This window comes from Mycteria americana, chromosome 4 (genome assembly GCF_035582795.1).
Source record: "Mycteria americana isolate JAX WOST 10 ecotype Jacksonville Zoo and Gardens chromosome 4, USCA_MyAme_1.0, whole genome shotgun sequence".
Taxonomy (NCBI): domain Eukaryota; kingdom Metazoa; phylum Chordata; class Aves; order Ciconiiformes; family Ciconiidae; genus Mycteria; species Mycteria americana.
Genome location: NC_134368.1, coordinates 63,807,210 through 63,820,223, shown reverse-complemented (window position 1 = coordinate 63,820,223; position 13,014 = coordinate 63,807,210).

The following is a 13,014-nucleotide window of genomic DNA, read 5'->3' as shown; positions in this document are numbered from 1 at the left end:
ATTGATTTTCAGAAGGAAAACAAAAGTAAGAGGTGGAAGTGTTTCATAGTGAAATAAATCCTTACAAAAAATGAAAGAGCCAATATCAACAGAGTTACCACTGAACACGTAAAGGTAAAAGAAATGTAGCATCTCTGGCACATCTCATAAAGAATAAATCTCCCTAGAGAGAAAAATATATATATATATATAAAAACAGAATTATGAAATCAGTGAATAAAAAGTATTTGGTAAATGTGGTATCATAAGATTTTTTTTTCATGGACCCCTATTTTAAAAATATAAACTGATTCACAAACTCTGAAGTAGAGTTATGCATAATACAGAAACCAGGTGTTTGTGATCACTCATTAGAAGGAAATCAGCTCTCAAGCATTGACAAACTCTTTTCTTTTGTTCTCCTGAAATTTTTCTGCAAGATAGTTTTCCTGGTTAAGCTTAGTAATGGTCTCATAAATGCTACGCTTTTGCCATTTTATGGTTTCTTTATTGGTGTTCTTAAAATATTCACTTAGCATGTAAGGGGGGTGAAACAGTACTGTACCATTTAAGTAACTGATCACATCACAGAAAGTATTAGCCTAGAATGTTTTAATGACATTTACCAGCAACCCACATACTAAAACATGTTTGCATTAAGTGTTTCTTGAAAATTTTCAGGTAAGAAACACATCAGTAACAATCAGACTGTACGTACTTCAAGAAGGAAAATAAGACATAAATTAATTAATAAATTATTCACCAGTTCTGCTCTCAAGTGTACTGAGAGCTGGCAAAAAGTCCATGGCAAAGGGTAATGCTAAATAACAGCACATAAAACAGAGAGGCACTATCAGGTAGCATGACATAGAGATTAGTGGCAGGTCCTGACTTAGTCAACATCCTCATTAAAGATCCTAAAGCAGGAGTAAACAGAAACATAATGAAATCTGTGGATAGCTGGAAGGAACCGTGCGTGCCAGCGTCAAAGAAAGTGGAATAATACAAAAGAAATTAGATGCATGGATGTCAAATAAAATAATACTGCATGCTAAAAATCAAATTACGAAAAATATTCCATGTATACTTAAGAGGAGAACCACAGGCATGTCTCAGGTTAATTCTCCATCAATCGCCAGGCACTGATAGCCAGGTAATAATCAGAGTACCTCCATAAAAGTCAGTGGAACAACCAGTGAAGACTGAAGGAAGCCTGGACCTGCTTTCACCAGCTGATGAGCACCCTCTTGTTAAGGAGAGTGGCAGAGAGAGCAAAAAGAGATCTTTGGTGCTGCATGGTGAGGTGCATTGTTTGTGTTGCAGAGAGGCAGCAGCTCTTCTGACATAACCTACAGCAAGTCATCATTCTCTGTAAGCCAGCCCATTGATTATACTATCAGTACTTTTAAAAATCTGTAAAATTACTGTTTGAAATGTTTAGAGGTGAGAGGGGTGAATAATACCAAAGGTATTTTCATAAATCTGTAGACTTGAAATGATGCACCTAAAGGTGGTAAATTAGTAAATGACTTGCAGAACATTAACTTGCCCTGGCTGTCGCACACCCCATGCTGAGAAAAATGTTGTTGCTGAGGCCTCAAAGTGCTGTTTTGCCTGCTGTTTTCATTAGGGGCCATTCATGTTTTATTTAGATAGCTTCAATCAACGTGTATCTCTGTTTTATTTTTCAGTTAAACCCTGCCAGCGTAATCAACCTCATCTGCAAATTGTTCTGCATTGTCAGTAAGTGACTGCCTTCTAGTATTGTAAACTTTGTGTAGTTAATTGTTCTTAGAGAATAGGGAAATATTTCTTGGTAGCAGAGTAATCATTTACATGACAATGCAATGGTGCTGTGTTTATTTTGAATACAAAATTCATCTCACACTGTTGGTTTTGGTATTTTTGCTGTTCAGTGCCCTACATGTTGTCCTAGTGGGGGAAGCATAGCGGGGGAGACACCTGCTTTGATTCTTTAAAAGTAGATTGGGGACAAATGGGAATGATGGATCAATTTAGCTGGAAAAACTTGCTCTACTAAGGGGAGGTGCCTGGATATGTTATTAGTCAAAGATAGAAAGCAAGTAGTAGGAGTTAATGCCTGTCCTCAGTGTGGATGGAGCTCGCTGATGGAGTTCTTAAAAGCTGTGTGCTAGGAGCTGTGCTGTTGAACATGTTTATAAACAGCCTGAAAAAGGACCAATTGTTAAAATGAAAAGGTCCAATAATTACAAAAAAGTTGGTCAGGCTAGTGAAAACAAGGGTTGACTGAAGATTTACAAAATTATTTTTGAAGATGGAGAGGCTGGGAGACAAAATGGCAGGTGAAACCCAGTGGAAGCAAATGTAAAGTGACGCACCTCGGAAAAAGCGATCCAAGGCTCATGAACAAAATGAGTTCTGAGCTGGCTGTAACTGTCAGGAGCGAGACCCTGAAAACATCAGCTTAGTGCTTGAAAGCACTGAATAAAATTGTAGGATGTTTTAGGGAATAGGGAGAGAACAAAGAGAAAATACTGTTAAACCCTGGTACAAAACCATAGCTCATCCCCATTTTGAACACTGTGTGCCTTCACCTGTAAATAAAATATGATGAAAAATTCAGAGGAGAGTGACAAAGATGACAAAACGTGTGGGGCATTTTCTCCATGATAAATGAGCAAGTGGGCTATGACTCTTGCTATGGGTCAGATTTGACTGAGAGGAGACAGGGTAGTCTCTGGGGGCCACAATGCTAGGAGGAGCCAGACACAGAAGAAACCCATGGGGGTGGTGGGCTGCAGCCTCATTGAGGCTTTGCAAGGGCTGCTTTTATGGGTGCTCAGCATCTGCATGGCCTCAAGGGAGAAACAGCACCAGATTGTGCAGCAGAAATCCAGAGAGCATTACTAAATGTGGAAAAAAACCTCCACAAGTAATTGAGAAAGTCCCTGAAATTAAAATGCGTGGGAGAGTACTTGGGAGAAAGTACCATGAATGCTCATGCTGTTCTTGCTCCTCCCTAGATGTGTGCTTAGGGGCACAGCTGGAGCATGTGTGTGGTGGTCATGGGGGTGTGTGTAAGCTGTTTGCATCCAGAGCATGAACCATATGGTGCTTTTAAATCTTCTGAAACTGAGCAGCCTTGTCTCCCTGATCAGACCTTATCTTTAAAATGATGACTGGCTTTTGGGACTTCCTTCTGTGCTCACTTCCTGCTCCTGTGAACCTGAACATGGCTCTTGAGAAGCATTGTGGATTGACACCTTCAGCAACTAAAAAAAAATAGATATCATAATCATTGCCAGAGAAGGACTGGAAAGAGAAACTGAGAGCTTAATTATGGCTGCAAAGGAATGGGCTCTTTGTATGAGCAATGATAAAATGAAGATAGAGGGAAAGAAGTACAGAGCATAGGAATTGCAGTCAGGTTTTGTAGACTATTAGCAGTTCTGTTTATGATCATACCAATACAGCTAGAGATTTTTAAAAGGTGCAGCCTAAAAGGCTGCTAAATTGTGCACCATGCATTCTGGCAAGAGCCACAGAATACAAGTAGCTTCAATACAATAGGATAGTAATAGGGGATGTGTTGCAATCTTAGTCCAAGTGAGAAACGCTAATGTATAAAAATCCCTTTGAGATTTTTTTTTTTTTTTCTGTTAATGACCATAAGGTATATGCTAGCAGATCCAGCATGGTGGCCTTAGAAAGGAAGGAAGGAGACTATCATCATGGACGCTGCTTTTCCACTTCATAAGAATGCCAGACTGAGAATGCAGGAGAAGACAAACATACATGATCAGCAATGACACAGAAAGCATAACTGCAATTACTTAAAAATTACTTGGGAAAACCAATACAGTACTGTGTACATTAGAGACATAAACCATGCATCTTCCCAAAAACAAGTATAAAACATGGTAATAGCATTCAAAACTCATTGATAGCTGGATCTGAATTGGACCCCCTGAAAACTTGGATGGTGGAGTGGTAAAACAATGACAACAGCAGCAGTAACAGTGCCCTGTGGTTATTACTAACAACACATCTATAGAAATGTATACTCATGTTTAGCATTTATACACTACAGATAAAAACCTGGCTGGTTTTGATGAACATTGTGATGTAGCGGTCTGCAACAGAAAGAGATCCAACTTGATGAAGTAGGTGGCCTCTCCTTGCCCAATATTCTTTGTACAGGAAAGCTATGCATGAAGGGCACCTAAGTACAGGTATGGCCTGAAGAGCTGAAATGCACATTTCTGCTTTGCCCACTCCGCTCCCGCCAGCTTCTGTGTGCAGGATCGGCTCTACAGCCAGAGCAGACAATTCAGCTTCAACCTCTGTTTAACCCAGGGGCTGGGATATGGGGGCCTGGGCTGCCAAAGAGACAAATGAGGGTCCCCACTGGGAAGGTAGTATCTTACTGCCCTCCCTGAATTAAACAATAGCTTTATTTCTTTAGGGAAGACTCTTCCCTTTCAATCCAGGTGTAAAAATAAATATGCTTTTCTTCAAAGGTGTAAATGAGACCCAGGGATTTGTAAGAGGGGGATGCTCAAGGTCAGAAAAAGAAAAGCCAGCAGCCTGCAGGTGTTTGGTCACAGAGCCAACCTACAACATATCCACATGTATGTCAGTCCTTGGAAGGACACCAAGGAGCAGGCAACAGTAGAGCTTTGAACCCTCTGAGCTAGAGAACAGCCACTTTCCTGATTAAAAGGGAAAAACAACACCTCAGCTAGCCCATCAATAAGGTCAGCAGTCCTAGCAGGAATCCTTAGTCCAAGACCTCTAATAGAGAAGAGCATGAGTGTGAACAGCTAGTATTTAACAGAGATAACAAGGCAAGCAGTGGAAGTAATTAAAAAGCAAAACAAAACAAAAACCAAACCAAAACAAACCCCCCAAACCCCATACATCTCAATGCAGTCGTGTTTTGACTTGGAACAGACCATTGTAGGGGCCAGTGGTGTTACACTACCCTTACACTGACTGAGCACAAATTTCACAGGTAGAGCTGATTCCTCTCTTCTTTGCACACAAATGCTTACCTTCTTCAACGTGCAAGTAGACGTCAACTACAAGGAGTTTTATGGGCTCTATTTAAAAAGGCTATTCTATGGCAGAGTTTCAAAAAGCAGAAGGCGAGTAACTTACAACCTAGATTTAAATTTATGATGGGCATCCTGGATGGATCATCACAAAGTAGATGTTTTGCTGTTTGCATCATATTTGATTCTATTCTCCACTGCCACATCCAGGGTATCCAGTTCCCAGAAACTGTCATGAACACACATGTGGCATCATGTAAGCAACACTGGAAAAAACAGCTGTACTGCAGTTCCCTTGCTGCACAGATCACTTGAGCAAATTGAAGGTGAGTAAGACGTACCAGAAGAAAAGGGTGTACTGGATAACACAAGTAGCTGGATGCTCTGTGCACATCGGTGTTCTGAGCTCAGACCACTGCAGATACATCAGCTGAGGATTGAGCCCAATGGCACATTATTTTGGAAAGAAAGCTCATCTTTGTGGCTGTCCTCAGTTTTCAGAAGCAACTGTGGCTCTTAAGAGGTAAGAACCTGCTGGCAACTGCCTAGGTTTTGCTTTGAGGACTGAACTGACACCATCTCCAACTCATTTGTAGCTCAGCAGTTGAGAGCTGAGACAGGAATTTGCTGCTTCTGTTTTTTCCTCCGTCTGAGGGTCTTCATAGACTGCAATTCTCCATGATGTGTAGTGCAGAAAAACACAAAAGATGAATGAAAGACAAAATTCCCATATCAGTTTGTTTGGAAAATCAGACTTAACTTCTATCATTGTTAATGGTATTTGGGGGTTTGTCTGTGACTGGTGAAAGAGCCTGGTGATACAGGACACATCAATTTGCCAGTCAGTTTACAGGGGCCTGGTATTGGATACAAATCTCCAAAATATATTGAGTGTCACATCTGAAAAGCAATTCCAATGCTTGGACCTTATTCCCTGCCTACTGCTCTAAGCATCTCTTCAGTATAATGATATTCATATTCTTCAAATCACTATGCTGCTCTAATCTTGGCTCACTGAGAAGCTGTTGTGTATACTAATCTGTGTGGTATGTCCTATACATTAGGGTGTCTGGCTTAATTTGGAAATCTTAAAATGCACACTTGAATTATTGATTGTACAGCTCAGAAGATGAAATGAGATGGGGTGGATTTTAGAGTTATGAATAATAAACTCCTGCTCAGCCAAAGCTACCGAGTGACGAGTTCAAGCTCAAAGAGATGCTACCACTACACATTTTATACATGCTAGTATCAGGCTACATACAGTCGTTGCTACACGTTTGTAACTTTTCTTAATAGCCATGCAGAAGTAGGGGTTAATGTGTTAGGGATTAATGTGTAAGGGATTTAGGTGCACAATTCCCACTGGCCTGTGGTGAGATTATGCGCCTGAAAACCTCTTTTGAAATCTGCTCCAGATATCGATTTCCATTTGGCTGAATAGGTGTTCTGAAAGGTCCCCGACCCCCTTTTCTTGTGTGCTGGTTGATAACATTTTATAGTCCAGCCTGTTATCTTTCATGCAAGATGTTAGGTACATCTTACTTGCTCTTCTTTCCCTTTCAGAATTTGTTTCAGCAAGCCTTTTTCAGCCTCTTTCTTCCCCAGCCCTGAGCACGAAACTAATTAGGTTCATCTATAACTATACTTATGAACAGCCAAGACTACCCAGCACTTGAGTTGCCCTTTTTGCACTGTTACTGTATCAGTACCTCGGTAATGGGGCATTCAGCATTTCACACAGCTCTCAGGTCCACTGGCCCTCTCTGCATTTCAGTCATCTCTTCTGATTTGTTCTGTGCCTCTGCTGGTACATCTCAGTGTTTTCTTTGCTTTCTCTTTGGCTGCCAGACACTATGCTAACTATCTGAAGATTAGATCTCCCATTTGTCTCGGATCATTTTCCTGTGACCCTATCAGAGGAAGCATTAAAAGATTTATAAAATGAATGTGTGAAACTAGGATGTGCCAATCAACTGTACAGAAGGGGGTAAAAACATTATTTCAGTGACTGCTGATATGAGTTAAAAGAAAACTAAACTTAATAAAAAATCATTCTACTGATTTCTGAAACGGAGCCCAGGAGGCAGAAAGATCATGGAGGAGACCAAAAAGATCAATTGCATGTCTCTGCACAACAATCCATTTCTTAAAGCCCTGATTTTTGGTATAATCCCATTGGCTATGTTTTGACTCAGTCTTGTCTGATTTATGTTTTCTTCTTATCAAATTGTATGCATGAAGTATCTGCTCAAGACTTCACCTTACGCATGTTTCACAGAAGGGAGCTTCTGTTGTATTTGGTACAAACCACTGTACCTGCTTTTATTATTTGAAATCTTCAAAATTTGTCTTTGCATTATTGATTTCTTTCTTTTTGGAACCTGATTTACCCCTAACCATAGCATTTAGTCTTCAAAATAATTAGGATCACTTTACCACTGCAGTATAACCACAAGTGAGAAAGTTAATTTCCTATTCAGTTTAGAATTTCACCATTAATACCATGAATACTAAATTCATACCACTGCGGTCGAAGTCCTTGGAGAGCACCTTTAAAACACCAACTTCTCAGCTGCAATCATTTCCTACTTTAGTTTCACAAATGGCTTTAAAACCTCTCACAGTGTTGCAAGAAGAGGTTTTCCCTTGGTTTCTTCTCTTGATCTTGCCTGCCAGGAGATAGGTGAGGTAAGTGGTTACAGATGATATGAGCATTACAGGATAAGAGCACTGCAAAAGCACTGTGCCCAGCAGTCCCTGACGGGCAATACAATATTTCTGCCAGTAGCTCAAATTTCTCTCAAGCCCAGCAAGCAATGTGAACTGGAACCTTACTCTTCTGGACGTCAGCATAATGCATCCTGCACTAGTGCTGCGATGGATGCCAGGGGTGGATTTCCTCCTCTTCTTCCTGGGAGATTTTGGTTTCTTGTAGCGCACAAAGGCTCTGTGGTCCTGGCTGATGGAGTCATGCTAAGTTGCAGCATGCAGCATATGGCTTCAAGTGACCAATAGATTAAGGCCAATACATTGGTTTCCTAAGGAGTATGGGCACCAAGTATCTATGTGGTGGTGTGGTGTTTGTTTGTGAAGAACATCTTATTTTCCTGAATGCCACAAGAGTAAATCAACAGGCAGCCTAGAAATTACTGTCCACGTCTTTGGTCCTAGAAGTCATTCTGCCTCTTCTCCTTCTCAACCCCAGCTGCTGCTTTTGCTGTTTATTGGATTTATCCTGGTTTCCCTGAACTTTTCTGACTTTTACCAACAGCTGCAACCAATAAACCCCCTTGCCTGCAAATTTGCTGCCAGTCCCAGGGAAACCTCTCTGGCCAGCATGGCTTATTTTACTCTGCTATTTCTGCTTCCTGTTGTTTCAGCAGTAACTATGTGGAGGGGCATTTAATTGCTCTTTCCATTTAGCCTGGCTGAAGCGTACTCAGCATACCCATCTGCTTTAACATGGCTACTAGATCAAAGCCCCCCCCTTTTACAACAGCCGGTTACATCTTCCAGCCTAACTTATCCACACACACAGAGAGGCTTCAGCCTCAATTTGAAAATATAACTGGAGCCAGCTCTGAGAATTCACAAGTTCAAATTAATGAGAAAAAAACAACCCAAGTTCTTTAAATATCGGTTCTAGTGACAATTTTTATTTTCTCCCACGTTATTTAAGCACTGGAACAACAGAGACAGGTCATGCTTTCCAAACAGTTGAAATCACTTGAAATCGTACAGGAAGGCTGTATTGTTAGGTTTCAATTAAGCTAAATTATTAATGATTTTTGTGTCTAATTGCCTTATTACCTCGACTACAGACAGATTCAGGTCAGCAGTTCAGATAATTCTTATGCAGGGCCATTTTGCAATCCATGTCTCAGCCACCAGTCACCACAAGTCTTCTGCAGCAGGTTTGCATGGCCTTCCGATTTGCAATGGCGACCAATTGTGAGCGGGGTGGATCTGGGCATGCATCTCAAGAATGGCAGTTTGCTTGGACTGAATACCACGCTTTTCAGGGCAACACCCTATCTTGACCATCTGTGCCAGGAAGTCTTCCCATGTCCCTACTGCCTACGCTTCAGGAAGCATTGGAACAGCACCACTGCCTACCAAAAGAGGAATGCAGCACAAGTATTTCTGCTATTGAGAGACTGGGAACCCATCTTCTGCTGCACAAAGCATTGGGCTGAATTATACAGGCTGCAAGGAAATACGTCAACTGCAAGTTAGGGACTGGATGCCCACAGCACTTTCTCTCCTTTGTGCTGCTCTGATGGTGCCAAGCTACTGCAAACCTACTTTAACTGGCCATTATGCCATGGCTTAACCTACCCCTTAGGTGGAAAAGTCTTTTTTGATGTTCCATGTTTTCAAAATAATAAAAAATAATTATTTCTTGCATTTCCTATGTAATATGGGAGGGGGTCTTTTGTTAGTTTTTTGAAGCTATTCTCACACCTAGAAAAATGGTATTCAAATTAAGGTGAAGGTACATATCAGAGGGAAGAGACTACAAAAGAAGAAAAAAATGTACTAATTGTCCACAAACCAATCATTATAAATCCCCAGAATTTCACTTGTTATAGAAAGAAAACTGAACATTAATGTAAGAAATGCACCATCAAAGTACTGAAAGAGTCATACCTCTGACCTGTATTTGATCCTTATGAAAGCAAAAATTCAGGAGAAAATTGCAAGATATCTTTTAAAAACAGTTTAACTCCAACTGAATCTGCAAAGACCAAAATACTTTAATCAGATTATGCAGGTATGGCAAGACATCTCTCCACAGCAACTGAAAAGCATTATCACCACGACTCTTTTGGACATTAAAAGCCATCATGCACTAGTTTGTTTCTTCCACTTGCCAAAGGGCCTTCACGGTTTCATACAAGACAGCAGCATAATGGCTGGTCTGACTACCCAAGCTAGCCTCAGATGTCAAACTCCCTGAACTGAAGCTGAGTGCTGGGCCGTGAGGCATGTGCAGGCAGAAGCAGGATGGGGTGGGAACCTTCTGCCCCTAACTGGAGTGGAAGCAAAAGGCGTTGGCATGCTCAGCCCACCCAGCACGGCTGCTGGCATGAACCGTACAGCTTGCAACAATGCTGGGATGAGAGAAGCATTGCATCATCAGTCCCAGTTTTAGGTAGTCCTGCCTGGAGCCATGAGGAGATATTTCAGGTTTGAAGAAGTGTCTCCTGCTCGTCTCTGGTGCCAAGCAATCGCTGCCTCTGCCCAGCCTGACTTTTGCATATCCACCTCTATATGCATCTTAAAACTAGCAGTGCTGAGATTTTCCGTGGTAAAATCCCTGGGTGACTAAATTCTCTAGCAGGTTTGTAGCCAGAGCAAGCGGTGGGACAGAAATACGTCTGTCCCCATGCAATGTGCCCTGCTCCGTTCATGGAGAATTTATTCACCCAGTGGTTTTACCAAGGGAAACTGCTAGCTTTCAGACATGTGTAGAGGTAGATATCCAAAAGCCAGGCTAAGCGTGTGCCTTGGCGTTGATTTCTGCTTGTGAACTATTCCTTATTTTGTAATTTTGCTTTAGCCCAGTGCAAACGATCTCGCTGAAGCTCATGCCTAAAAATGAGTGTGGGAAAAGGCAGCATGCAAAAGCATGAGGTGCTCCCCTTGCAGGGAGGGATCTCAGACTGCTTTCCTAAACCAGGGCTGCAGAGGAGATGACAAGAAGAAAAAACGCAGAATGTGGAGTATGTCAGGGTCTAATTCAGTGTTACTATCTATCGTCAGTTGTTAAGGAAATCGGTGAGCTCCGATTGTGGGGATTTTATGATGGAAATGTGGGTTTATGAGGAATGAGTTGAGTTTTGCTGGATCTATAGGAGGAGGCCTGTGATGTTTATTTGTATCACTCCATAGCATTTGTTTTTTACAGTTGATGTATTTTTGTCATGACAATACTTCACATTGGAAAAAAAAGGTGAAAACCAAACAAGCCACATAATACTTGATCATGAAGTAAAGAAAACACTGTGAAATATATTTTGTGTGGGAGAACAGGTTAAAAAAAAAAAAAGTCTGAAAAGCATAAATGTGTACCAATGAACTGCTCCAGATGACATGCATCTCTGAGAATAAGGTAATTCATTACAGAATGTAATGGCTCAGTGACAGTTGTTTATGGAAGTTCATGGAAACCTGAGAGAAAGCCAGAAAGCAAATAGGACACAGATTTCAGAAAAAGAAGAAGAAGGAAAAAAAAAGAAAAAAGAAAAGAATCCGAATCACAGGCAATTACAATTCACTAAACCTAATTTTAATCCATTGTAAAATAATGAAATGATCATTAAAACTCCGCATCTACCTGGGGAATAAAGGAATAATGAGCAGCAAATGATGCAGGCACCACAGTGCCAGGGTGGTATGTGTGACAAATCCTTCTGAAGAAGAAAATGGATTGGGAACCCAAAATACTGGGTGAACACATTCAAATAATACAACTTGAAATGGTGATTTTTTTTTCCATGGGAGAAAGCGTTCTGGAAACTTCTAAGGCTGCAATTTGGTTCTGTTACAGGTTTTCCAGTGTAAAACACTGCACTGAATTTGAAGGCCTAAGGGCCGGCCGCCTCTGCAAGCAAAAATATCTGAACGCCGGGGTGATGGATATGGAAAAGAATAGGAGTAGATTATAGAGAGTCTTACAAAATGATAGAGCAGCACAACAAATCAATGCACTTCGGGGTTGCTGGCACAGGTAAGTTATATCCTTCGACTGCAGAGAATAACTGCTTTTTATGTAATCACACCTGGGATATAGCATTAAATTGCAATACCTCATTACCCGTCCTTACAAAACACGAAAGGATTTGAGGGAATTCAGACCCGAAGAAGAAAAATTATCAGACTCTTGGAAAGACTGATACACAAGGAGAGATTAAGTAGCTTAAATATATAGCTTATCTAATCAATAATTAAGCAAGGGAAGGATAATGGTTTAAAAATATGTAAGAGAAGGATAATTATTTTGAATGATGCATGGTCCCAATTCAGCACAGTGCTTAAACACATGCGCATATCCATCAGCCCTGCAAAACACCGACACATGTGATTTCAATGGAGCTTAAGCACATACCTAACTTTAAGCATGCACTGAAGTACTTTGATTAATTGGGCCCATAACCACAAGTAATAGTATGAAATTAAGAAACGGAAAAATGTAGGCTGAACAGCAGGAAAATCTTCCAAATGGCGAGATATATGAGACTGGGAGTAATCACTCAAGGGAATTGGTGGAAACCTCATCCCTGGACACCTTTCAAGTTTTGCTGGACAAAATACTGGGAAAATATCCTTTAGGGAATAATCTTGCTGTTGCCTCTGGGGACCACAACTACACAACCTAATGCAACTTTTCTGTCTCTAAGTTTTTCTGGGCTGGCTCACAGCATTAAGCCTGAGACACGATTTTAATGAGCAATGATAGCGCGACAGGCTGGTGGCCTTCCAAAGCTCTTCCTTGCCTCTCCCCACAATTCAATGGGTTTTTTCCATCTTCATTATATGTAACGCTATGAGAGAAAAAAAAAACCCACCACACTTTAAGCCTAGTGGTACTTTGTCTTTTTTCCACTCACTGACTAAACATTGATTTCATTCTCACCTCTGCATTAAAACAGAGCTTAAAGATACACAGCAAATCTAATTTCACCTTGTAGGGCTTTGTTTCGTTCCCAGAGCATGTGCGGTGAATATCATCAGAGAGGTAATCGCATATTGGAGAATCTCATAACTCTGAGCATCCCAGCAGAGGCAGTGTTAAAGATTTGGGGGTTTTGGTGGTTTCTTTGTTTCTTTTTCTCCATGTTGCCCCTGGAAGAAGGCCTGTTGCAGAAAAGGACTTTCCCAAGGATGGAGCAGTAGATTCTCTGAGGGCTTTTCCCACTGGGGAGAACGATTTTGGTGAGCCAAATCCTAGGCCTGAAACACAATGGCTTTTTAATTGCTTTAAAGCCTACTT